At 45.8% G+C, this 23,587-nt stretch overlaps 1 protein-coding gene and 1 long non-coding RNA gene across 3 annotated transcripts in view; one reads left to right on the top strand and one right to left on the bottom strand.

The window, feature by feature from the left end:
- Rora (RAR-related orphan receptor A) overlaps positions 1-23,587 on the bottom strand; it is a 733,322-nt gene that overhangs the window by 206,223 nt on the left and 503,512 nt on the right.
- On the top strand, positions 15,094-18,244 carry LOC148004222 (uncharacterized). Its single transcript, XR_015627811.1, has 2 exons — positions 15,094-15,196; positions 16,304-18,244. It is a non-coding gene; the product is annotated as an uncharacterized LOC148004222 (long non-coding RNA).

The following is a 23,587-nucleotide window of genomic DNA, read 5'->3' as shown; positions in this document are numbered from 1 at the left end:
TTTTAGAGATGTGAGATACACCCTCTTATAGTACATGATAGCCTGGTTTCACTAAATACCTGGTGTCTGTGACTCTCATTTGAATCCATAGAACATTCTCAGAGCCCGAAGTCTAGAACGTGCGCTGGCAGTCATTCACGCAAAGGTAAGACCTGCTTTTCCTAAAATGGATAGAGCCAGAGAGGCGAATTCATTCCCCGGGGACTGAGTCCGGATTCCTCTGGGCTTGGAACTAAATTGGTGTAACATGAGCTGGCTTTCTTTCTTTAATCTGAGACCGCAGGTAAATCTGACCTGCTTCTGGGGTGGGGAACCAGCATGGGAAAATGGGTTCCTAGGGTTCTAAAGGATTTGTACCGGAGAAAAGTGGGGATCTCCCGGTTTCTAGGGGTGGCTGAATATCTGTTCTTACTTATGAGTAGCTGCCAGGCTGAAAAGGAGACGACATCCTCTGCAGCGAATTCACAACAACACCTACTGGCACGGCGCTTTCTGTAGAATTTTGCATTAGGAATTGCACCTCCGCGTACGACTCACCTTTCTAGCCAGTCAGAAACATAGACAGTGGGAAGAGCCACAGAGCCCTCAGCACAGTGTTTCAAAGCCCACAGGCCTTGATTTCTTACTCCCTGTGCTTCCCAGACAGAGGCACAGATGAAACGTCCCCTCCTCCCATCTTCTGGGTTCCATGGAAAAATTCAAATGTGACCTTCTTTTGGGTTTTTGAGACTAGATCTTGCTCTGTAGCCCTGGATGTCCTGCAAATCCTGGACTTTGGATGATCCTCCTGCCTCCACCTCTCCTGTAGTATAGGGCTGTACCACCACCCCTGTCTGCATCCCTTACTAAGGGTCCTTTATGAAGCCTATACAAAACGAGAACCTAGGACTGTGGAGACGGCACAGTTCGTAAAATGCTGGCTGTGAAAGCTTGAGGACCTGAGTTTAACCTACGTAGCCACCTAAAGAAGCCAAGCATGGCAGTGCACGCCTGTCACCTCAGCACTGGAGCGGCAGAGACTGCTGGATCCCTGAGGCTCGCAAGCCTGTCAGCCTCGCTGAATCAGTGAGCTCTAGGATTCATGAAAAAACCCTGTCTTAAAAAAACAACGTGGAGAGCAAATGAGCAAGACACCTGGTGGTCACCTCTGACCTCCAGCAGTATGTTCACGCAATGCTCCTGTACGCATATGTGTGCACACACACACATACACACAGTGAACACTGCTGCTCTTGCTGCTTCAACCTACAGATCCAGCTATCCTTTCCCTCGGGGAAAGGCGATCCACTCACAACACATCCGCCCATTTGGATAAAGCAGGAGGACTCTGGAGTTCCTGAAATCAGGCCTCCCGCTTGATAGAGGATGCACAAGCATGAAGAAACATCCCCATCGAACTTTTTAGACTCTCCTCCAATTTTTCTAAGTTATTTTTGTTATTTCAAAAATCCAGCTCTTTATAATAAATGTATAGGGTGCCTGGGGGAAACTCCATTCATATTGGATGGTATCTCATCCATGACTCTTCCAGTATAGAAACATGGGGTTGGCTCTGCCGTCTGCTGGCAGCATCCCCACTTGTGGGGCTGCTCTAAGCAATGACAGACAAACCCCTGCATCCCTCCCTGCACACAGTCAGGGAGAAGGCCTATAGCATAAGACATGGCTGCGCTTTACTGCAGTAGAAACACCTGAGGATCGTGCAGAAAGCCCAGGGCTGCCATCACCAAGTGGTGAGGCCTTCCTTGCACTGTAGAAATTGTCAAGTAGCATGGTGTTCAATGTTTTTTTTTTTAAAGATTTATTTGTGTGTGTGTGTGTGTGTGTGTGTGTGTGTGTGTGTGTGTGTGTGTGTTTGTGCATGTGTATGTGCAGGTATCTGAGGAGGCCAGAAAGTGTTGGATCCTCTGGAGCTGACATTATAGGTAACTGTGAGCTGTCGGATGTGGGTGCTGAGACTTGAACTCTGGTCTTTTGCGAGAGCAGCAAGTGCTGGTTAACCCCTGCGGCATCTCTTCAGTCCTTCAAGTGATTATTGCATACTCCCCGTTTAGGCTGAGCATCGGTCATTATCTTCTCTTTCTTCTTAGAGCATCCCCATGCCAAACAAGCCTTTCAGAGGGAGGATGTGTGGGATCCTCTGCCCAGCATGCAGGCCATCATTTAAGCAATGAATTGTGGGTAGCTATAGTCAGTCCTTACCCACTGAGCCATCTTGCTAGTCCAAGCATTCATCCTTATGACTCCTCTTTACCACAATCACTACTACTCCAGGGGTCTTATAGAGCAGTGATGTGCTTGTTAAAGGAGGGGGTGAGACTGATCCAGGGGAAGAGGACCAGGGAGTTGACCTGGGACCGACTAATCATACCCCGAGTCCTTGGCCTCTGTAGGGCAAGATGAGGATGTTTCAAGGAGCTCTTGCCTTTCTCCCTGATAGAGCAGGGAGTTCAAAGAGTTAATGCAACCCTTGAGGTCTTGGAGACTGAGTGAAACTTACTCCACTTCTAGTGTGTGAGAGCAAGGGGCATTTCAGCAAGGAAAATCTTCTGGCTTTTCACTGCAGTGTCCACTCTAGTACATGCTCCTTCCTGTGATGTTGTATCTGAATCCTCAGGGAACTCATTCAAGGGAGAAAGGCACCTGGCTTCTTAGTCACAACACTTCCCTAAATGTTGTTAGTAGAGAGTAGAGACCTCTGGTTTTTGTTTTTGTTTTTTTGTAATAGCCTTCTGTTTTGTTTGTTTGTTTTGTTTTGTTTTGTTAGGAATTCTCTTCCACTTCTGTTATTTTTCCTTGACTGGGCTCTGGGCTAATTTCCATAGATCCATCAAGATTCAGCAAAGGCCTTACCCATGTCTTTCCACCCAGGGCATGTTGTCTGCTTTTCAGAAGTTCACCCACATGCTGACTTGATGTATTCTGTTGTGCTAGTTACACAGATCCCAAGAGCATCAGCGAATGGATAGGTGGAACCATGTTTCACTCTCCAATCCATGTGGCCTGGTGCGGGTGCACACCCATCCGTAGGGAAGGGGTCATGTTTCCCAATCTCTGCGCCTCTTACCCGTGCTCCTCCTTAAGCTATGCGTACTCCATCCTCGCCATCTTCCCTTCTAGATGTTCGAGAACACCACTTTTTCTAGCTCAGCAGAGGGACAATGTCTTTTTATCTCTGCACCCAAGTGCCTGTTCTGGCATCCGGCATACAGTAACTGATCGGAAAACAGCTCTTGAATATTGGCTGGATGAATCAAAAGTGCCTTTGAAGCCTGTATAGATAGCTCAGTTTTCCAGGTGCTTGCTGAGCAAACCCACTGACTTGAGCTTAAATTTCAGAACCTATGTAAAGGAGGAAAGAGAAAACCAACTTCATTCTAACCTCTACCCTTGCTAAACACACACACACACGCACGCACGCACGCACGCACACACGCACGCACACACGCACGCACTGATGCACACGCACATGCACGCACCCACACACGCACGTGCACACACACACACACGCACGCACATGCACTCATGCACATGCACATGCACACACACACATGCGCATGCATGCACACACATGCACGCACGCACTGATGCACACGGGTGCGTGCGTGCTTTTTTAAAAAAGTGTTTTCAAGAAACATGTAGTTCTTGGCAAAAATCCAGTCTTCTCAGATATGCTAAAGCCTAAACTCTACTGCTCAGTCTGACATGCTGATGGGCAAGAACAGACTTGAACTGGTAGGGACTGAAGAATTGGTCAGGACAAGTTTCACTAAGCAAGACAGTATCTCACAGAGGCCCACAGAGAAAACTTTATCTGAGACCCAGCTTTCTAAGTGTTTGGGTGAAGTAGGTAAAATGTTAAGAACTTTCTAATGCACCCCTTCCATCCCTTGAAGGTAAGAGAATTTGCTCATGCACCCCTTTATTCCTTCACGTACCCATAAACCCGCTCACTGCCTTTAGGACCTGCTCTGTGCACAGCACCCTGGCAGCCCTTCTCTCTGCCACGAACTCCTTGTGGTTGCTTGACCCTGGTTCAGCACATTGCTTCCCCTTGGTCCTGTCCTTGTATACTCAGCCCACTTTTGAAAGATGCCCCATCTGTCTGTATGGTTGATGTGCTCAATGCTGACCTCAGAGTCTGACAGGAAGACTGATGAGGCAGTCCTGAGAAGGGCTTTGAGGTTACCAACCGATGCTCCATCAGTCCCTGGCACTCTGAAGGCCAGGGGACTTTCTAGAATGACGCCAACTGCCCAGAAAGGTCATATCTGTATGAGTCCCAGTTCAACCCCCCTTCCCCCAAAACATTAACTTGCTAAGCTCTGTGCAGGCTAGCCTCAGAAGAGCATGTTAAAGGGTGGGAGGGTAAAGAAGAGTGCTCGTGGACCATGGGTTAGGCCTATAGCCTAGACTTTCACAGACAACCAATATGAGGTTAAAGCAACACTCACTAGATATGGCCCTTCCCCTGTCAAATCCTTAAGCAACTGCAGTACTCAGGGTGTCCTTCTTATAGAGATATGGCCTGGATCCAGTGACCTTAGGTATAGAAGTCACTGAATAAGGACCAGGATGGGGAGAGCTACTTTCTGGATATGTATGTAAGCTCAGAAAATAAAATCACATTATATATAGGCTGGCATTACTGTTAACAATCTTTTTCAGGAATTTATCCAGATTAACTGTAACAATTCATGCACGGGCAACAGTTGTACACATCCTAAGAGTCCTGAAATGTGAGTAGATGATTGAATGAGACTTTTCTATGGTACTGTATTTAAGATTCTTCTTTTCTTTTGCTTTTGAGACAGGTGTCTTATGTGTCCCAGGCTGGCGTTGAACTTAATGGGCTGCTTAGTTTTTGTCAACTTGACACAAGCTGGAGTCATCTGGGGAGATGGAGCCTCAGCTGAGAAAATATCCTCATCAGTTGGCCTGCAGGAAAGCGGGTGGGGCATTTTCTTGATTTATGGTTGATGTAGAAGGCTCTAGCCCACCGTGGGTGGTGCCGCTCCTGGGAAGGTGGTCTTCCGGTGTATAAGAAAGCAGGCTGAGTGAGCCATGGCTAATGAGGCAAAAGCCATCCCTCCTTCCACGGTCTCTGTTTAGTTCTGCCTTGAGTTCCTGCTCTGACTTCCCTCAGTGATAGACCAGTACCTGAGGGTTGTAAGTTGAAAGGAACCTTTTCCTTTCCAAGTTGCTTTTGGTCATGGCCTTTATAAAAGCAATAGAAAGCAAACTGAGCAAATGAGCTTGAACTTCTGACGCTCTTCCTAAGTGCTCCGGGTGTAGTCATGAAATAATACGATGCCTCTTCCTCTTCCTCCTCTTCCTCCTCTTCCTCCTCTTCTTCCTCCTCTTCTTCCTCCTCTTCTTCCTCTTCTTCTTCCTCCTCTTCTTCCTCCTCCTCCTCCTCCTCCTCCTCCTCCTCCTCCTCCTCTTCTTCCTCCTCTGAGACAGAGTCTCACTATGTAGACCAGGCTAGCCTCAAACTCATAGAAATCCATCTTCCTCTGCCTCCTGGGTGTTGGGATCAAAGGCATGTGCCACCATGCCCAGCTCCCTGTTCCTTTCATAGAGAATCTGGCACGGAACCCAGGGCCTTATGTATAGTAGGCAAGCATTCTGCCCACTGAGCAACAGCAGGAGCTCCTAACTCATTCCTGGAGGCCGACCTTAACTTAGCTTGCCTGGGAGGAAGCCCTCTAAGTCTACAGCCACCTTGTGTGGAACAGGACCTTTCCCCTCTCAGTACTCTCATTCAGAATATCTGTGGCAGCACTGTGGAATATTCCAACACGTCCTCTCGACCTCTATCCATAAACAGCTTTTCTTACAAAGAGATGTTCTGAGTTTAGGAGCCTTGCTATTTTCAACAAAGAATTAATTGCAAAGTAATTAAGTTTAGAGCAGGGGAATAGATGAACCCTGTCTATCATAAAGGGACAGTGTGGATAGTGATATAATGAAATGATGCTTTAGACACACGCATGCATGCACACACACAAACACACACACACAATCTCTTTTTTAAAGTGTACAGAGAATCCTCCCATCACTTATATTGACAAGATAAATCTAAGCTGCTTAAAGCCCTTAATTTTTCTCTCATTAAGTTGAGGGGTTAAGGACTTTACCCTCGATGCCCACAGAAGCAATGTTAGCTTTCACCTTGGAAGTTCTCTGAGGACCTAACCCACTGACAAATACAGAACAGAAACATGCTGGCCATATTCTCAACTTTCTTCTGTGCCTATAGAACAGACAGAAAGTACCAAGGGGAAACACATGTCCCTCCCTTTGCCTCAGAGACTAATGATTAATGATTAATCAGCGGTGGCAGTGGGGCAGGGGAGTGTGGCTGAGTTGGTGACAGTGGCAAGCAGGTTTTACCACTGAAGCCTGGAGGTTTAATCTGCTTACTGACAATTAGACTGATACCGCCCTAACATTTCCTCCTGTTGTCTCCAGGTTGGAGGAATTGGCAGCTCTTATGTTATCTCTTCTTCTTTTTCTTTTCTTTTTTTTGTTCTTTTTTTCGGAGCTGGGGACCAAACCTAGGGCCTTGCACATGCTAGGCAAGCGCTCTACCGCTGAGCTAAATCCCCAACCCCATGTTATCTCTTCTGATGATGGCCAGTGTGGGGCAGGTGCTGGAGAAGGCAAGATGCTCCCCACTATCCCTGCATTCTGATTAATGCGATACAATGTCAAATACCCCATGTTGTGCTAGAAGCACAGTAATAAGTATTATTTAGAAGAAGCAGGAGGAAGAGGAAGAGGAGGGGGAGGAAGAAGATGGGAAGGGGGGAGGAAGAAGAGGAAGAGGAAGGTGAGGAGGAAGGAGGAGGAGGAGAAAGAGAAGGAAAAGGAAAAGGAAAAGGAGAAGGAAGAGGACAAAGGAAAGCAGAAAGCAAAGAAACAAATGGGAAAAAACAGAATGAAATATATAAAAATATTAGTTTTTAGAGTAATTGTTATAGTATTCCATTTACAGTGTGTATAATAAGATAACCTTGATTTTGACAGTTGAAGCTGCCTTTAGAGAAACATCAGTTCTTATGGGTGCTAAGAGCCCTTCCTGCCCTCAAAGAATTTTACTTTGGACTCTAGGCAGCATCGCGTATGATGGAAACCACGACTCCAAGTTCATCTGGGAAAAGGGTAATATTTGGGTGTTTTTCAAAGCTGTTTACATGCTTCCTTCCCCCGGTGCCTCTTGATGGTTTCAGCCTGGAGGTGAGTTGTGGGAGGGGCCTTGGCTGTGCATGGTTGCAGAGAAAGAGGATGATCCTGCCCTGTCTTTCCATCACACCCATCATAACCCACAAACAGGGTTGTCAAACCACCTAGGTGGCTCCTGAAGATGAGGAGGCACACTTTTACAGGGTGGGGACCGGAGCTGAGATAAACAAAAAAATCGAACCAATCATCAGGCGGGCCTCTCCTCAGCTGTTTCCTGTCCCCTGTCCCTAGATATACAGACAAGAACTTGAAAAAGATGACAAAGAACATCTTGGGGAGAATGAGATAGGACTGGTCACCCAGGCTTCAAATCTACATCTAGGCAGAAGAGCCCTAAGCCCAGGTTCCTCTATTAGAGAGAAGCGCAGTAGGCTTGTGGGACTGTTCGCTTCGACACCATGGCTGCCCTTTGGTGTGGTGCATGACATCTTCCTGTTTGTAAGTTTAAAGGGCCATGCTTTGATTCCTGGGCATCTTGGTGTGACTTTGGGAGGCAGACAATACCCTCCATGAGCCCATGGAGGCATGGCCGAGTTTTCTTCCTAAGGCTCTCCATGACTCATTTTAAGTTTTCAAGGGCTTTCTTTTGGGGGGTGGGTGTCAGCAAGATAGCTCAGTGGGCTAACATTCTTGCTTCCAAGGTTCAAGAGTTAAGTTCAGTGCCTGGGACCTCCATGGTGGCAGAAAACAAAACAAAATAAAACAAAAAAACAAAACAATTCTCTCTCTCTCTCTCTCTCTCTCTCTCTCTCTCTCTCTCTCTCTCTCTCTCTCTCTTTTTCCTTTTTGGAGCTGGGAACCGAATCCAGGGCCTTGCACTTGCCAGGCAAGTGCTCTACCACTGAGCTAAATCCCCAACCCCCAAAACAATTCTCTTAATTTGTCCTCTGACCTCCATGTGTGGACTGTGGTGTGTGCACATCCCCCAACACCACAAGTACACATGTACACTAAATAAATAAAAGAGTACATCAACTCTCAGTTTTTTTATTTTTATTTTCCCTATTCTTATTTTAATATTTATGTGTCCCTCTCCTAAAGAAAAAGAAGCAAGAAAGAACACATAGTCCCCCCACTACGCAGTGATGACGGCTCGGATGCCTTCCTGTCCTCATATCAAATGATCCACAGGGCTACCAGGTGGTTTCATCTGAAGACCCATGCCGGTTCCAACCCCCAAATAAGGAATTCTGACACAGAGTAAAAAACAAGGCAAAGTTAAACGGAATGCTGGCTTGAGTTTTCCTGAAATTTCTGTGGATTGGAGTTTGGATTTAAAATTTTCCTCTCATAACTTACATTATCAATTTGTAAAAAAAGATGGCCACAAGTATGTTGGGAAGGACGACCCTGTGACCTCTGAACACTCTCTTAACTACCGTGTGATTTAATCAAAGGATTCAACAAGCACAGGGGCAGAGGCCACGGAATGAACAGACGCAGACACACAGCGCTGTCCTTAGCGTGCAATTACAGCACATGCGAGAGAGACAAGGGCATTTGTTGGAATCAGAGAGCAGGCAAACATAGCAGGAACTATTCTCTTTGGTAACGGAGGCTGTATAGAAAAAGCTTCCAGTGTTACAGTCAAATGAGAACTTCGCCCTATTCCCTTTTACTAACCCACACATTTCTCCCTTAAAAAAAAGTTTTGGGGGATTTAGCTCAGTGGTAGAGTGATTGCCCTAGGTTCAGACCTCAGCTCTGAAAAAAAAAAGTTTTTGTTTTGTTTTCAGCCAGAGCTACTTACTGCATAACCCTGGCTGGTCTGGGACTCACTGTGTAGACCAGGCTGGCCACAAACTCATAGAGATTCACCAGCCTCTGCCTCCTGAGTGCTGGAGTTGACGGTGTACACCGACATACTTGGCCCTTTAAAATTTCTCCAAAACACAAACCCAAACCCAAACCAAACCAAACCAAAACCCACCCACCCCAAAACCAAAACAGTGAGGGAGATAGCTCTGTGGGTAAAGGACCTGCTATGCAAGTATGAGGACCCCAGTTCAGATCCCCAGCACCCACATGTGTGGTCATGTAAGTCTGTGAGAGGGCAGATAGATCTCTAGACCCCTAGAGCTCACTGGCCAATATGTGAGCTCCAGGTTCGATATGGAACCCTGTCTCAATATAGAGTGACACAAGACAGCTAGCATCTACCTCTGACCTCGAACGCCCATGTAGAAAGGAGTACATGCTTCCCTTCACACACACACACACACACACACACACACACACACACACACACAGAGAGAGAGAGAGAGAGAGAGAGAGAGAGAGAGAGAGAGAGAGAGAGAGAATGAATTGAGAATATATTCTGTTCTGTAGACTTAAGAATAGGGCAAGTCGGGAGATAATTTCTCCAAAGGGAAGATAATTTATTTGCTTAATGATCCTACAAGGACGTAATAAGCATCACCCCGCTTAGAAATAATAATACTTTGCTTTTATGTAGAATTTTTCTCCAAGGAGAGCCAAGTATATTACAGATCTACCTAATTAATCTTCCTGAGGCCCCCAGGTGGGAAGAGGTGAGAGGTTGAATGGTGTCTCAGCTGAGGAAAAGGAGCTATAGAAAGCACGGTGAAAGGGGATGCTGTAGGGATGTAGGTTTTTGTGACCTCGAAGCACTTCATCATCTCACGGAAGAGTCAGTCAACTCGGATGCTCATTGCCAAGTGAGCCAAGGGAGAGGATTGGTGGCTGAGTGCTCTGCCTCTTCGCCCTCTCCTTCTCACTGGGCTCAGGGACTGTGGGCTTAGTGGGGATGCCAGCGAAGGAACCCGCAGCTCCTGACTTTCTCCTCAGTTGTTGCCACAGCACAGAAGATATGGATAACTCAGATTTTCCATTTCTCACTTGACCCAGTGCCTTCAAATAGCACGTCAGCCCTTGGCTATGGTTTTCTCCTTGGTTTGGTCGGCTGAATAGTGTGGCTTTGTGTGAGGTATTTTTTGGAAGAGGATAGTGTAGGAAGCAAGGGTCCTCCTGGATTGGACAGTCTATTTTCATAGCTCCTGCCTGTCAAGGCAACTGGAGACAGGTTAGAAGCCTACATACTTTATATCAGGAGAGATCTAAACCTGGCAGGATCTGCCCTACTGCCTGGAGCATAGCTTCGATTCATTTTAAAATATCCCATTGGCTGAAGTATGTATCCGTGGTTGCAAATTCTTCTTAGACACGGGAGCCGATAGCAATGTCTTGATCAATAACTGATAAGCAGGAAGGGTGTTAGTGCAGTCTGAGAAGCTTTCAAAAATAGATAAATAAAGCCCATGTCAACATACCAGGCCCTTTAAGAATACTTTAAAAACAAAATGAAACAAAACAAACCTTCCTAAACTTGACAGTCTTGTATCAGGGCAGGAGAACTTTGATAAGACCACATCCTCAAAAGAGACAATCCCTAAGAGAAAACAGAGTCAATTCATAAACCGACTTTGTGTGAAATGAACTCTGTCTTCTGACCTATCGAGATAGTAACTCATTTCTGATTCTAACTTACTAAGCTCAAGTGAAGTTGTCATTTGTTGTATGAAAGATACTAAGGTCATTACTTGTTTAGACAACAGAGCTATATAACGCATGCTGAAGCAGAAACCAATTTATCTGACACAGGGGATTTACTAAGCCAGTTGGATGGTCCTCAGTCTTGAGTTTGTGGGTCATCCGTTCCTCCTCACCTTCCTCTCCCCTCCTTCCTCTCTCCTCCCTTCCCCTCTTTTCTTTCCCCTCCTTCTCCCTCCTTCCACACCTCTCTTCCCTCCTTCCTTCTTTTCTTCCTCCATTTTCTTCCTCCTTCCTCCAACTCCTCCCCCTCATCCTCATTTTCATCCAGGAAACAAATGTCACCAGCTACCCATCTAAGTGGCACTTGACTGTGACTTAGTTTTACAAATTGAGCTTCTTCGTCATCTGTGTCTATGTGTGTCCCACAGTGGGTGGGAGAGACACTCAGAAATAGCTTCTATCGTAGAAGGCTGTGATGGAGCGCTCCGCAATGTTTGCACAGCGTTCCCTCACTTAACTCCCCAGATTCCCAGCTACATTCTGACATCTCCTCCTCCCAGCCCTTTCAATTCCCCACATGCACACACTCCCTACTCCCTGGCTATAGCAGCAAAGTGAGGCTAAGTCTGTTTGGTATTAGAGTTAGAATTATTTATATCTTGGAGCTCTAGCTTGTTTATGCGGTAGAATTCTGAGAAGGAAGTGAATCGGGAGATCTATCTGCTAACAGGGCATCCAGGGGTCAGGCTGAAAACCAGCCCCGATGATAAGGTAAAACCCACACTCCAGAGAAAGCTATATTCCAGCTCTCAGACACCACAGGCCTCGTAGGGACAAGGCCTTGATGTCACCCCAGGGCAGCTGGCAAAGGGCCTGTGAACAGGTAGCAAGCACACTGCCACATAATGCTCTCTCCCACTTCCTCCCGTAGCTCAGTGAGCTCCATTTAAACTCATCCTTGAGCTGCCTGCATTCAGGTTATTTCTTTTCTCAAAGCAGTAATTAATAGCTCCTCTTCTTCGTTGAGTTTTTTACTATGTACCAGATATTTTACACGTAGCTCTCATTTAGATCGACAACGTAAGAAACTATATTATCCTCATTTCATTAAAAAGCAAAACAAAGCAAAACCTCAAAGATGTGAAATCTCATAAGCTCATAAGAAGCAGGCTGAGTATGAAAAGCCAGGGTCTGGGGGAGTCTGGAGCCTCTCGGGTTCTTTGAGTTGCCCAGCCTCCACAGGCTGCATTGAGATCAAAGCAAAATCTTTGCTTTGATGGGGCCAAGAAGGGTTCTGGTGAAGAGGCAAGAAGTAAATATCAAGAGTTTGGTTAATTTTGTGCTTTCTGCCATGACTCCAGTCTCAGGAGCACTCAGAGGGGTTTGTAGTAGAACTGGCCCCTGGAATCTGATCCTGGTTCTGCCACTCTGGACACCTTGAACCCGTCTTAGCCTGGGGCATGGAAAAGGCAGACCCCTTATGTTAACAGCTGCTCATACGAATGAAAAGGACCCATCATGTGTGTTGTGGTTTGAGTGAGAATGTCCCCCATAGGTTCTGGTGTTTGGACGCTAGGTCTCCAGTTGGTAGCGCTGTTTTGGGATCACTGGGCAGTGCAGCCTTGCTGGGGGAAAGCATGGCACTGCAGGTGGGCCTTGAGAGTTTTTAAAGGCTTGCCCCACTTTCAGTTTACCTTCTCTGCTCTGTGTTTGTGGTTGAGGGTATGAGCTTTTAGCTTCTTGTTTTGGCTGTTGTACCTGCCTGTTGCCATGCCTTCCAGCCATAATGGATTCTTATAGCCTACGACCCATAAACCCAAATAACTGTTCCTTGCATAAAGTTGCCTTGGCCACGGTATTTTATTACAGCCACAAAAAAAGTAACTAGTATGGTATGTTGAATCATGCGTTCACTATGGAATATCAGCTCTGCTCTAGGTAATGGAAGATTGGGAAGGCTTCTGATTGGCCCAGGGGTGCCTCTGAAAGGCAGGCCTTTTTCTACAGTCCTAGTACCAACTATAGAAGAAGGGAGCACCTATCAAAACTCTCTCTCTGTAGAGGCAGGATGCCCAGGATTCTCAGCAAGTATTTCTCCAGCATCACTGGAGGTGGAAGCCAATGCAACAGGGAAAGAGGCTCTATACTGCGCTCTGCCCTCAGCTTGGAAGTTAGGGGTAGAGTCTAGAATTTGCAGGCTGGTTTTCCTCATCATCCTATGAGATTTTCCAGCCAACTCATCCCCTGTGGCCCAATTTTAACAAATTCAGCCCGAAGGAGAGTTTTTCTTTACAAAGATGGGGTACCCATGTCACTCCTCTGACAGCTCCCAAACACACTCTGCACTTCCTCCAGGCCCTGGGCATCTCTTATTTCACCCAGAGAATCCCTGACACCCATTGCTCATCCTCACTTTGAAACTGCATACTGATTCATCTTTCTTCCTTAACTGCCAACTCCATTTTCAGCTCAAATTGCTGCCAAACACAGCGCCGAGAATCAATATATGTATTTATTAAAGAAATGAATATGCAATGAACACAGGTCAAACAGTTGCCAACAGTACTCAAGAAGATGGGCAGTTTTGGGCAGCAGTTACTTAGAAGCCAGCGGCTTGTTAAAGGGTAACAGAAGGTGACTCCTACTGCCCAGTGCTATGCCTCGCTTTCCACACGCACACGCCAGCGACTAGAACTATTCAGCAGCAGGAGGGGAGCTATACTAAGGAACACCCCCTATCTCGGGAGAATTCCTAATGGTAACTAATTTTGTCCTATCCATTCTTTATTGGCTCCTTGCTTCCTCTTCCTCTTCCTCTCCCCCATCCTCCTCTTCCTCTTCTTCCTCCTCTTCCTCTCTCCCCCCTCCTCCTTGTCATCGTCCTTCTTCTTCTTCTTCTTCTTCTTCTTCTTCTTCTTCTTCTTCTTCTTCTTCTTCTTCTTCTTCTTCTTCTTCTTCTTCTTCTTCTCCTCCTCCTCCTCCTCCTCCTCCTCCTCCTCCTCCTCCTCCTCTTCTTCCTCCTCCTCCTCCTCCTCCTCCTCCTCCTCCTCCTCCTCTTCTTCTTCTTCTTCTTCTTCTTCTTCTTCTTCTTCTTCTTCTTCTTCTTCTTTTCTTCATTATTTTATTTATTTACATCCCAAATGTTGCCCCTGTTCTGGTCCTCCCTCACAGAGTTCTACCCTTTCCCCTTTGACTCAGAGAGGGCGCCCCCACCTGGGAATCTCTCTTCCCTGGGGTATCTCTACAGGATTGGGTGCATCCTCCTCTCCCACTGAAGCCAACCTCTGCTACATATGTGCTGGGGGCCTCAGACCACCACACCGTATGCTCATTGTAGGATGATCTTAGCCAAAATGCCCAACAGTGAGAATGTGGAACCTGAAGGGACCACCTCCAGTTGATAGACAGGGCTCCCGATGGTGGGCATCAACCTACCTTCAAAAATTGTCAACCCCAAATTGTTCCTGTCTAAAAGAAATGCAGGGACAAAAATGGAGCAGGGACTGGATGGATGGCTTGCTTTTTCTTCTTATTCTGCTTTTTCTTTGAAATGACCTAGCTCAAGGGCTATAGGAAGATGACTTCCTTTGGGTCAGAAAGTGTCCACACTATTCAGCACTCAAAGTTTTTCGTATGCTTGTAGCAATGTATTTTTTTTACCCACAATATACGAGGAAGATCCAACACTTAAAACATGTCTCCTGAAACAAATTATCATAAAACAGCAAATTCCTTAGCCACCCCACACTTACTCCCAAGATGCTGTAAATTACAATACAATGGAGTGGGTTCTGTTCCGTTCTGTAACAGCACAGCAAGACTATTTTGATGATGTGCAGTCTAAGACACTAATTGTTTCCTTAGAAATGTAATATACTGGAATGTCAGTGACGATACATTTTTCTACTTTGAATATGAGAAGTGATGTTTGTTTTCATAGAAACACTGTCTGGTATTTTCACATGGAACTCAGATCCTAAACAGGATGTGGTGGATGTTAGAGATGATTTATTCCAGGGGTGAGATTGCAGGGCTCCTCAAGACCTGTCTGCAATATAAATGACTAGTAATTTTTTTCCATGCATGTGTACATGTGTAAATGTGCGTCCATATGTGTGCATGTGTGTACAATGTCTTGTGAATGCGTGTGTGTATTAATGTATGTGTATTCATCTCTCTGTGAATCTATGTGCTTTGCAAGTGAGCATATGTGAAGGTGTGTGTGTGTGTGTGTGTGTGTGTGTGTGTGTGTGTGTGTGTGTGTGTGCTTTTGGGTGAAGACAAGAGGACAACGTCTGTGTTATTCTTAGTAAAGCTGTCTATTCCTTTGAGACAGGGTCTCTTCTTGACCTGAAGCTCACCTGTTAGGCTCGACTGCTGGGCAGTGAGCTCCAGGGATTCCTTTGTCTCTGTCTCCCCAGCACTGGGACCACAGGTACGCATCACCACACCTGACCTGTTACCTAGTGCTTTACAATTAACATGACATGCAGCTGGGTGAGATGGGGCATGTCTAGCACATGCAAAGCTGAGGCAAGAGGATGCTAAGTGTGAGTCTAGGCTGGACTGCATAGCCAAACCCTGCCATGAATCTAAAGTAAACTAAATAGAAGCATATTACATTTAAACACCTTTAAACAGATGTATTGATATTTGGGTTTTACATTGATTGATTGCTTGATTGATTGACCGCACACAGCATGCCATAGCGCATGTGTATATGCTAGAGGAGAACTTGAGGGAAACAGTTCACTCCTTCTGTCATATAAGTCCCAGGCATCAAACAAGCTTAGGCCACTGGGCTTGGTTGCAAGTACCTTTATTTGCTGGGTTATCTTGCTGGCCTGTACCTGCCTGTTCTTGAATACAGCAATGCAGGGCTGGTGTTCCGGTGTCATGTGAATAAAGCTGACCCGATGAACGTCCACCGTCCTTCACACTCACACTTCCCAGTCCACCCAAGGAACACCACTCTCTATGCCAAGGCAGAAGAAGTGGGGTCCTGTTCCCTGTGCCATCAGGTCTGCACAGGGCCTTGGGCTGTTTTGATTTGTCTTTTTAATATGCATCTATCTAGACTAAGGAATCTATCTAGTTAAACCCTGGGGTCAACTGTACTTAAGGATAGTTTTTAATAAGGCTGGAAGGCTACCCCCTTTTTTTTATTACACAGTAGGACCACCCAGGTCCCTGTGGATCCCAGAAAACCCTTTAGGATTGCTGGTGCCAGTAGCTTCTTTTCTCAGCTATAGAGCTTCCCAGGTAACCAGAGTTAAGGATTCACCAAGTCACCATTCACCGTGAGAACTCAGGCTGTCCTGTAGTTGCTAGCTTACGATGAGTCTGGGAGCAAAAGCTCAGGTTGAGACTCTCATCTCTGTTGGGAAGCTGAGGCCTACACAAGGCCTTTTCCCTACTCAACCGTCAACATGGCAGATACTCTGAATCTGGAGGAAGTGGGGAAAACCCAACAGCGTAGGTTACGTTTATCAGTAAGGAAAACAGATTTTTCATTTCCTGCCTGTTTTTTTTTTTTCCCCAGGTTGTGGCCAGGACCTCTCTGGCAATGAAAGATTACACTAAATTGTTCTAAAGAGGAAGACAGACTGGCATTAATGTCATCTTCCCCCAAGAAAATGGACCAGATAAAGTCAGCCATCTGTGCTGGGGACCCTTTGGGAGGGTCAGCCCTGTGACCTAGGGGATCCTGCGGCCCTTCCTTACTGCAAGTCCAGCCCCATAAGTCCATTGACAAGAGGAAATGGCTTTTTGGCTCCTCCTCTCTCTCCTTCACCCACTGAGAAAATCAAAGGCGCCTTTTATCAGTTTGGCAAAAAGACAAAGAGAATGTACTTAAAATTCTTGGTTTCTATCGTTGGCATTCTCAGAGAATCCTGAATGAATATTTGTAGAGGTTTTCTTTTTTGAAACTGAGACGAAACAGCAGCCAGAAAGAGAAAGAGATCCAAAGGAAAGGAACATTTTGAAATCCACTCCCCCATCCTTTCCAAGTCCTGTCTCACTCTCCTCCGGATCCCAGGCTTCTCAGGAGGACAAGCATTCCCCCAGGAGCGAGGCTGATGCAATGCCCCCAGGCTGACTCTGTTCACTTCTCAGTCCTTCCAAAGCAGCTGGGAAGAGGAGAATAAGTACCAGAACCAAGCCAGTCTCCAGGAAAGAGAGCTGAGTCACAGTTCCCAGTTCTGGAACTTTCCACCCAGTAAGGGCTCAATGTGTAAGAGTTGCTATGATCTTTTACAGATACAAATTTCTGCATCCGTGAATGTGTACATGTTCCTGGGTATGTGCGTGCATACATGCACGTGTCCACACACGTGTGTTCACTTGGAAGCTAGAGCTCGATTTCAGATATCTCTTCCCCTTGGCTCCCAACCCTGCCCCTCTCCAGAGTTTCTCCCTGAATGTGAACTCATTCAGTTTGGCTGGCTGACCCACAAGCCCCAGGGATCCTCCTGTCTCTGTCTCCTATTGGTGGGACCACAATGATGCACACCATGCTTGGCTTTTTATGTGAATGTCAGGATCTGAACTCAGGTCCTCAGACTTTTGCAGCAAGCACTTTATTGATAGAGACATCTCCTTGGCCCTTTGTCACGGACATTTCAATATTTGATGAAAGTACTTTATTTGGAACGCTTTGCGGCGACAGCACACGTCACAACAGCAACAGCAACAGCTGCCAGCTGATGGGCTGTGGGTGCTTGGTACTTCAAGCTGAAATTCCAAAGGATGCCAAAGCAAAGCTCCCCCTGGACAAAATTAGGCCCCTGGGAGTCTACAAGCAACAAAATAGCCCCTTCTTAATACCCACTCTGTTTGAAAACTTAGTTTCCTTTACAGTGTAGCAAGTTCGTGTCCATGAAGAGGAGGATTCTGGGATGTTAAAATGGGCTTCTGATGATGGATAAAGGGGATATTACACACACACACACACACACACACACACACACACACACACACTCTGAAACATTATTCAGTCATAAAGAAGCCCTGAGGTTTGCAGGAAAATGGATGCAACTTACCATAAAGAGCATTGCCTTAAATGAAATAAGGTAGGCTCAGCAGGGCCAGCTTTGTGGAGTTTGCTTCACATATGAAAACAGAGAGGGAGATGGAGAGGGACAGAGAGAAGAGAACAGAAAAGTAGGAGAGAAAGAGAAAGGAGAGTATGGCGTGGGATCTTAGCTTTAAATTCGACCTGACCCAGCCTAGAGTCATTTGAGGAAAACCTCGCAAGAGGGATTGCCCAAATCAGAATAGACTGTGGTTATATCTTTGGGAGACTGTCTTGATTGTTAACTGATGCAGGCAGTTCAGGGTCGTATAAGAAGCCTCGTTCAGCGTGGTTATAGGAGTGAGTCAGTGAGCAACGTTCCTCCATGGTTTTTGCTTCCGGTTCCTGCCTTGACTTCCCTCAATGATGGATTTGGACCTAGAAGTGTAAAATGAAATAAACCCTTTTCCTCCTTCAAGTTGCTTTGGTCAGAGTGTTTGTCTTGGTGACAGGATAAAACTGGAGCAGACAGGAAAGGAAGAGAGGAAAGGGCAAGAAAGGACAAAGAGGACAACTGCCATCAGTGCACAGTGTTATGTACTAACGGCATTGCCAAAGTAGAACGTGTCAATATGAACAATTCCTATGACTTACTATACTTGACATGTGACTAGATGCAAAAGGAGGCCAGCACTGCATTCCCAGTGACTTCATTCTGCAGATGAAACAATGAGGGTCTCACCTCAGCAGAGCAGCAGAGGCTGCGTGGGGGCTCTATGTGCAGATATGATGCCCTGACCTTGTGAACTGAAGGGATCTGACCCAGGTCTTTTGCCTGGTTAGGGTCCGGGGTGAGATCAGAATTTAAGTGTTACTGATTAGTCATTAGTGGGGTTTACGTGTCACAAAGCTCCTTCTGGCAGCTGGGTTGGTCACCTGCACTGATGTCAGGGGTCAGGCTTTGCCATCCTTTCTGATTCTAGCTCTTTCTAGCGAGAGAGGAACAGTTCTGTGATGACACAAAGTGTCTCATTACTTTTGTAGATCACTTGGAAAGCCAAGGCCTTAGTCACACCTTCCAACATGACATCATTTCCACCGGAAGACCCATAAGGGGCACAAAGACATGAGGAACAAGGAAGGAGATGGAATTTAGCAGTGGAGGTTTGACCACTGAACAGACAGAATCTTCTTTTCTCAACAATGGGGCCAGATGTAGCAATCTTCATGTCCTATCTCTCAGTCTACAAAGCTTCCCAGGAATAGATAAATGGTGAACTCTCCTGGTAACACAAAGATCTCCACTTCAGACCTCCACATGGATTACTCAGTGGCCTAGAATGAGTGTCCTTGGAGACTGTGAGACTAGAAGGCGCCTCAGCAAACAGCTCAACAAAAACCACGACTCCATTCATTCCTTAAGGTTTGCATTTGAGTCAATTGTGAACGTTGTTATGCATGTTGAAAACAAAACAAAACTGTATTTTTAGAAAGAAAACATAATGAAATGACAATTGGTGTTCTGGTGCATTCCAAACAGAGCCCAAGACAGGTTTCTAATAAAGTCATAGGCTAGCTTTGTTTTCACTTAGTACGTAATTGTGTACTTGTGTGCAAACCCATGCAAGGTTCAAGAAAACAACCTAGGAGGGCTGGAGGTGTGGCTTGGTTGATAAGATTCCCAGCATCTCATGGTGACTCATATCTATCTGTAGCTGCATTTCTAGGGGATCTGAGATCTTTCTTTGGCCTCTGTGGGTATATACCACTCAGTGCACAGATGTGTACAAACTAGACATCCGTACACACTGTTTAAATTAAAAGATGAAGCAGTCTAGGGCCAGGAAATTGGTTCAATGGGTAAGGCTATTTTCTGTGCAAGCCTAGTGACTAGAGTTCCATCGAAGGTGCCCACACAAACACAGAAAGAGAGAATTGACTCCACAAAGTTGTCCTCTGACATTCACAGACATGCCATTGGGCACACACACACATCTTCTACACACCACACAGTCATTGTCATCATCACCACCACCACCACTACCACGACCACCACCTTGGGAAGGAAAAAACCAAATCTTCCTAGGTCAAGTAACTAGTCATGAAATCCACAGCTGGAAGAAATTCTGACATACTTTTTCAAGGTAAAAAAAAATGAAGACTCTCCCTGTGAAGCTAATGCAGAAGAATTATCCAGAATCATCTCACGCTTCACTACGATTACTCAGTCAGCAGATTTGATTGCCATTTCCTGCCAGCCTCTAGGTCAGTATCTCTCAAAGTCTGATGCTCAGATGAATTGTCCAAGAGCTTGCTAAAACCGTGAGTTCCAACTCAGGTCTGGGGCAGGTGCTGAGACTACACTCAATAAGGTTCCAGAAGAAGCTGAAGACTTCCAGTCTGTGGGTTCAATTTTGAACAAGATTCTAGACCAAGAACACTTTACCTTGCTCTCAGCAGAGTGAGAGGTGGGCCACAGACAGTTGTGGCAAACATAGCAGCTTCTCTTGATTTTATTGCTCTTTAGGAATCATCCCCTTTTTCTCTCTTCTGGGTGCACTTGCAGTTACTAACCTACAGGGGGCACCCTGTGGCACCAGCTCTGTATACATGCGTGGGTTTGAATTTCAGCAGTGTCACTCTGACCGATGGCATGGTGATCCATGGTCATTTCTGATCCACATCTGTAATATGGGACTAAGGGACCCGCCTGTGTGCTGGTCAGTGTAGAGAAATGAAGGACTGTACAGTTTCTAATGCAGTCCAATGACCACAAGCCTTCTCCTGCCCTGCCGTTAAAGTATCAGACACAGAGTAGGACTCAGACATGGCTCAGATATGAGACCTCAGATGGCTCAGTGGCTAAAGTGCTTGCCACAAGAACCCAGTGCTCAAAGACCCAACAAAGAGGCAAAGAACAATGAGGGAAACAGAATCCCAAAGGTGGAGGTTCTGACGACTCAGAAACTTTCGACAGGTAGGTCGCCCAGAACCCATGACAATGCTGGCATAGCAGCTCACATTTCTGGAAGCCCAGATAGAACTTCTACAGTGAGACGGGAGGCAGAGATGGAGAACGGCTACAAATTGGTGGGCCAGTTAGCCTGGTGTACACAACAGAGAGCTACAAGAGAGACCTTGTCTCTGACAAATTAGAAGGGGATGCGGGACCCAACACTGAAGCTGTTCTCTGACCACCACACAGGCAGCATGGCTTGACAAGTGTATGCCTAAGCAAGTGCTCAGAGTACACACACACACACACACACACACACACACACACACACACACACGCCAGATAGGTTGGAAAGTAAGCTGTGACCTCCTTCTTTTGGTAGTAAGTAATAAAGTAATAAAAGAATTATTGCTCTTCTTCTGTTCTCTCATCCCTCAGCCATGTTAATTAATTAACTTACTCATTTTTACTGAGCTCCTGTTATGTGACAGACACACATCAGCCATTCAACGGAACCCTTCAAAGTAACCTGATTAGCTGAATTGTAGGTTAAAAAAAAAAACAACAACTGTGGATCAAATGTGCTGTTTTCATTTCCCCGTTTGATGTTCTCTCTGCGGGCCTTTCACATTAGCAGAATTATGCTACCACGAGAGAGCAAGCAGAAGGAAGACTTGTTCGTCCTGTGGTTCAACAGTAAATCTGGATATGAGTAGGTGGGACTTTTGCTCATTGGCCACAGATGGCTTTCCTAGGATGCTCATTTCTCATCTCATCCTGGAGGCAAGCACTGTAACCCTGGATTTCCTCAGTGTGGGCTCTGAACGTGTGCTGCGGAATTCCAGGCACAGGAGGCAGTACAGGAATAAAGATATCCCCTAGAAAAAAATGTAGGGTACACACCTACAAAACCAATTCCACAAACAAAAGGGAGTTAGATCCAGACGCTGGAGAGGAAAGGACATCCCCCAAAGAGGGTTTTCAAGCTGAACGTGAACCAAACGTGTGTCGTTGGCTTAATCGCATTTGTGTGCTGGTTGATGGCTAAGTTCAGCTTTTCTGTAAAAGCTGTCACTGCATTGCAGAGGCTTTGACTGAACTGGAGTGGCGGGGAGCTAATGAGAACAGAGTATAGAAAGCTTGGGTACCTGGGAGCTCATCTACCCATTTGCATCCTGCCCTCCTAACCCGAGGAGCTGATCTTGGGTGAGAGAGTTGGGGACTTCATGTAGAGAGAGAGCTTCCAAAGGCTCATGAAGACCATAAATCTTCCATTGAGGAGACTCAAAAAGGGCAGGATGAATATTTACTGTAAGAAAATACTTTCTGTCCCAAAGCTGGAGCCTCCCCACATTAGTTCTACAGGGCTGAGTCACTACCCAGGCCAGCCTTCTGCTGGGCACAGAACTACTCTCAGGACTGCAGAAATCCACGTTCAAGGATGAGCCTCTGCCGAGACTTTCCAGAAGACAGTTGGCTGTGTGTGTGTGCTAGCATATCTGCATATGTGCATGTATGTGTACCTGTGCATATGCACACACACGGTTATGATTATGTGAATGTATGGGCACCTGTGTGTATGTGCAGGGATGTGTGCTTGTATGCATTGTCCATGTATATATATTTGTGTGTATATGTGTATGAGCATATATATATGTGTGTGTGCATGTGTGTATGTGCAGGTATGTAGTATATGAGTATATTTGCATGCACATATGTGAATGCTCATGTATATGTTGTGAGTGTATGTGTACTTTTATATGTACTTGTATGTGCATATAAGTATGCACGTGTGTATGTGGTTATATTGTAGTGCATGTAAAAATGTACAGTTAAGTGCATGTATATGTGAATGCATGTGCTGTGTATGTACGTGTATATTCACATGTGTATGTACCTGTATGTATACTTGTATGTATGCATGTGCATACATATCTGTATCTGTTAGTGTGAAACATTCCCAAGAGATGGTTAACAGCCCGCTTCAGGCCATGTGCAGACCTCATGAACACTGTCCAGTGGTCACGCATCGCTTTTCTCCTTTGTTTGTTTGTTTATTCAATGAATGAACCATGAAGTTGAAAATCAGTTCCACACTACACAGTATGAAGGAATTGTTAACTAAGTGTGATAATGGTGTTCTGGTCATTTAAAAGTCTTACGAAAAGATCTGTCGCAAAGCATGTCGGTCTGAGACAGACTGTCTGAGGTTTCCACTAGAATGTGCTAGCGAAATTAACAAACGTGCATATGTGGGAACAAAGGAAGGATGAAATACCATGGTAAACTGTGGATGGTAGCTGAAGCAGAATTGGGGGGAGGTTGGCTAAATTATTACACTTCCCTTTCAACCCTGGAGGATTTTGGAAAATTTCACCATAATGTTAAAAAAAATCTAACTTCTAATAAACAAGGTTTTATGGTTTTTTTAAGCACTAAAAATAGTTGACACAATGATTCTGACTTCTGTGGTGGAATGTGAGGGGAGGTGCAAAAACCAGAGCAATAATTAATAGCCAATTCTACGTGCGTGCCATTAACCGCAGCAGCTGTCGTGAACATCTTAATTTAAAGAGTTGGGGTTTGGGGAATCGTGGGTCTGCAAAAAGCTACGCCCTGCTGCTGCTCCACAGAGCGGTGCATAGCAGACCTTAAATTTTTAAACACAGCTTTCATGTTTTCGAGAGCTGAAAAGCCTTTGAAAAGCCAGCTTGTTAGGAAATTCACCTTGCAGAATTCCTACTTCAAGGATGGGTGGAGGTGCCTGGGTCTGGGCAGTTTTGATTTGGGGGGTGATGGAGGTGGTGGGGGTGGTTCACAGGTAGAAGGCATGTGTTGTGTGCTTCAGAGAGGCC

The sequence above is a fragment of the Rattus norvegicus genome, chromosome 8 (genome assembly GCF_021556685.1).
Source record: "Rattus norvegicus strain SHRSP/BbbUtx chromosome 8, alternate assembly SHRSP_T2T, whole genome shotgun sequence".
Classification (NCBI taxonomy): Eukaryota; Metazoa; Chordata; class Mammalia; order Rodentia; family Muridae; genus Rattus; species Rattus norvegicus.
This window is presented reverse-complemented; position numbering and strand designations above follow the sequence as displayed.